The sequence below is a fragment of the Lissotriton vulgaris genome, unplaced genomic scaffold (genome assembly GCF_964263255.1).
Source record: "Lissotriton vulgaris unplaced genomic scaffold, aLisVul1.2 SCAFFOLD_308, whole genome shotgun sequence".
In the NCBI taxonomy this organism is placed as follows: domain Eukaryota; kingdom Metazoa; phylum Chordata; class Amphibia; order Caudata; family Salamandridae; genus Lissotriton; species Lissotriton vulgaris.
The window spans coordinates 164,323-168,581 of record NW_028253581.1 but is presented as its reverse complement, the minus strand read 5'-3'; the positions used below and the strand labels follow the sequence as shown (position 1 = coordinate 168,581).

The window sequence follows — 4,259 nt, the reverse complement described above, 5'->3', positions numbered from 1 at the left end:
ATGGGCCCAGGTGTGCATATTTGGTAAATAAGAGTCGGGTGACCTGCGCGCTCTATCAATACAAATGGCAATAGTGCTTTGCAAATATAATCACTCCACTGCAAATAAGAAACAAAAAGTAAAAGACATTGTCATTTACAATGGCAGTGGCTCTAACTTTCACAAATGCGAGACCGATTGCATTGCAAATGCTTGTTTTAAAATGCTGTGTTGCTACTTTTATGCATGCTCCGTTAAGCAGCACATATAGATGTTACAAAATGGCATTTAAAGATTGTTGATGTGCAGGAAAGGGGGCCTTCCTGCACGAAAATAATCTTCCCCTGCACGCAGACACCCTTGCACTATGGTGCAAGGGTGCCTGTGTTGGCACTAGGCTGCTAAGTGTAGCACAAGCGTAGGGAAAAGGCAGGGCTGCACCACATTCTTGTAAATATGCTGCATCCCTGCGTTTCTGAAGTGACGGAGTGAGGCGTTAGACAGGGAGGCTAACGCCTCACTCCGCCACTTCCCTTGTACATATACCTTAAATACAAAAAGCCAGCACCAAAATCAACCTTTGGCTGTCTTGAAGAAGTCACAGTCAGTGCTGGAAATGAGTGATTGGCTGAAATATTTAGTGATTATCATTTTTCCAAGTGTGGTATAGTTTGTAAAGAACAAAACCGTTTATTTACTTTATTTCTTATCTTTCTGTTTTGCAGTGCTTCAAATGGTTACTATATCAAGAACGAATTGTACCAGCCTGGAATTGAAGCAATCAGTGAGACTATTTCAACTGAATATGTTCATCCCTACGCTGATCTTTGGATTGGCCTTCAATGGACTGGCCTTGTGGGTCTTTTTTTTTCAGGCTTAAGAAATGGACTGAAACCAGGGTGTACATGATCAACCTCATCATTTCTGACTGAAGCCTGCTCTTTACCTTTCCTTTCTGCTTGTACGCCTACAACATCCCTTGGAACTTGGGAAAAGAGATGTGTGGCATACTAAGATTTATCTTTTTTATGGACGTATACATGAGCATTCTGATCATTGCCGCGGTAGCTGTTGATCGTTATGTAGCAATTAAGCACCCTTTGGAAGCAAATGTTTTAAGGTCTCCAGTCAAGGCAGGTATAGTGTGCATTTTTTTATGGATTATCGTAATTTCTGCTCACACTTATTTACTAGTGCACGATGCTCAACGAAACACAACACAAGAAAGTGTTTATTGCTTTCAACAAAGCGTTGATCGTCCTATGAAGCAAATTATCTATTCCTCTGTTTTTGGGGTTTTCCTGCCCTTCTTAATACTGAGCTTTTGCTCCATTCAAGTAATGAGAATTCTCAAGAGGAAATAACCGAAAGTGAAGATTGTGAGAGATCTGTTCGGAAAGCCATCCAAATAGCGGCTGCCAATCTGTCTGTTTTTGTTATCTGTTTTCTGCCAGACAATGTAGGGGAAATGATTAGGTTTGGCCTGTGGTTCTCCTGGACGTCCTGCGCCATCAATCAACGAGTCCACACATACATACACATTGCTACTTGCATGTCCCACTTGAACTGCTGCTTGGATGCCATTTGCTATTACTTTGTGGCTAAGAATTTTGGGAAGCTTCACATCTTCCTTTCACCTCAAAATATCTGCAAAAGGCAAGAAATCCAACACAAGAAACAGACCCAAAACAAGAAATAAATCTCACACAAGAATTGAGTCCAACACAAGAAAGATATCTGTGATTGATGTCTGCCACCTTCGCATCTGGGATTCACCTTAAAAGGTTTGCAATGATGTCTGCCACCTTCGCATTTTGCGTTCATCTTAAAATCTCTGCAATGGGAAAGAAATTCAAAACAAGAAAAAGACCCAACAAAAGAAACAAATCCAACACAAGAAATAAGTCGGCAGTGTCCACCATTTCAGGAAAAAAATTCAAAAGACAGAAAGTAAAAAAAATTGCGACAATCTTTTTTCTAAGTATTTTTCTTTTGAATTCTCGAGACAGGAGCCCAAAGGCACTGATCAGTTTCACAATCAATCTGTCTTGCGTACAAAGAAAATAGGGTTCCTTTTCTGGTTCGTTGCTAAAAATAGTATTGAAACATGCTTTTTGATGTGTTTTAAAATCGATGGACTTTTTAAAAGCACTTGTTCCTGGCTGTGTAGCACTTGACAACAGTATTAACAGCCCCGGGTTTGGAGCTGCACTGTGTATACAAATTGAGCACGGAAACAGCCACTCTACCCGCTCTTTTCTTTGACCCAGTACCATGTTTCCCTCATCCTCTTTTGTCTCACACCCTTCCCATACTAACAAGACTTGCAAAGCTGGTAGGCCATCTACGGCATTTCTACACAGGTCTTATGCAGATTGAGAAAAACAGAAAAAACAATAGCTTTTTGTTAATCATTTTACACGTAACATGAGACCTGCTGAATAAACCTGTAAATTACCATCTAATGTGTGAGCCAAGATAAGAGCATCTGGCTTGTCACTCATGTTTAGCACTAAAAACTTTTCCACATATGGTCACAGCATATTCAACACCCTGCCTGCCAACCAAGCACTTTCCCAAGGGAGTAACTCCCTAGCCTTTTTAGATCGAGCCAGAGCCAGCACACAGGTGCTGCGGGACTTATTGTAGAGGAGTAGCAAATAGAAGCCCCGCCCACTCTCCACCCATGTTTTCCATTGGCTTGTTTCATTGTCTGTCCTTAATGCTGGCTTCTGGTTCATTAATAGACTTGTTAGTCCCTCCTTAGTACCACCTCCTCTTCATTTGTCACCTCCCATGGCAACTGGCCCCTTTACTTAGAGTGTTACACCATAGTGTTATTTAGACTGTGAGCACTATTTTCTTTAATGAGGTTCTCCTACTGCCTTCTTTACTCCCTTCCCTCCTGTTGTCATGCCTTCTCTTCCCCCCCCCCCCGCCCACCCACTGTATGTGCCTTCTCCCCCGCCCTACCCCCGTCGTGCGTGATAATTATCATTTGCAATGCAATATGTCTAGAGTACATGCGATACCTATTGCATTGCAAATGCTTGTTGATAATGTGCTCTAGCACCTCACTGAAGGGCACGAATCGCAATATAACTGGTATTACAAATTCCAAGATAAAATACAGCACGCTGAAACCACATTTCATGGTGCAACTATGTTAGTTGATCGGAGAGCTTTTTCAAGAGGCAAAGCTCCAACCTACTGTCTATTGCATCTACGTGGAACACTTTCTTTCATACAAAGTGTGTATCGAACTTCAAACCCAGGACATGGTCTGACACAGAGTAATTCCTCGTTGTACATACACAGTCGCTAAATACTGAAGTGTTTGTCATGCAGAGGGTACTGACTCTTGCACACACAGCTTCCTCCTGGTACAAAGCCGCTCACTGTAAATCTATTTATATCCTGCATGTATGATAATATCGAAGTCAAGGTTATACATTTCGGGAAAATTGAATGATGTTTTGTATTAAGCTGTTTTAAACTGGTACTGTTACTTTAATTACAGACTTGCTTAAAAAAAATAGAAATTAGGAATATAAAGTGACACACAAAGGGCCACAGTATTGCTCATCTGCTTAATGGCGTCCTCTGCTTCCATAATTCTTCACTTTGATACTTTATTTGAACCATGGAAGTCTTAACGCTCATGGGTGTTTCATTTGAGTTATTATGAAATTGATTTCTAATCTAAGGTCAATAAACTGACTTGGAAAAAACCGAGAAAAATCTGAATGAGTTGTGTGCCGCTAAGTCTTCAATGGACTCTTGATTTGAAACAGTTACACTATATTTGCGTTAAAACATGTCTAATGTAATGGATTTTTTGCTTATGTTTGAATTAAATAATTGCATTGGTCTACATGTATCAGGAATTCCAATTATACTTTTGTGCCCTTCCAATAAACACCTACAAATTCAACAAAAGCAAAAAAAAATTTGTTGTTGAATTGTGCAGTGACTTATGACGCATATTTAACATCAAAACAATAATGTACAGTGCAATCGGACTAGCATTTTGAAAGTTAGAGCTATTGGCGCTGTAAATTATATTGTTTTCTACTAGCGGAATTTAGAGGACTAAGAATGAGGAATTACCACTTGGAAGAGAGACATAACTGAAGCACTGCCTAGAGGACTTAGAATGAGGAATTACTGACTGGACCAGTGAAGCTAAGCTAGCAGCACTGTCTAGAGGACTTAGTGTTGCGGCTGCTTCTCTGGTCCTGTCAGTAATCCCCACATTTTAAGACCTCTAGGCAGTGCTG

General features: G+C 40.5%; 1 pseudogene; it reads left to right on the top strand.

Moving 5' to 3' along the window:
• The first annotated feature begins 709 nt into the window (after nt 1–709).
• On the top strand, nt 710–1,722 carry LOC147660919 (G protein-coupled receptor 35-like; annotated as a pseudogene).
• The last annotated feature ends 2,537 nt before the right edge of the window (nt 1,723–4,259 follow it).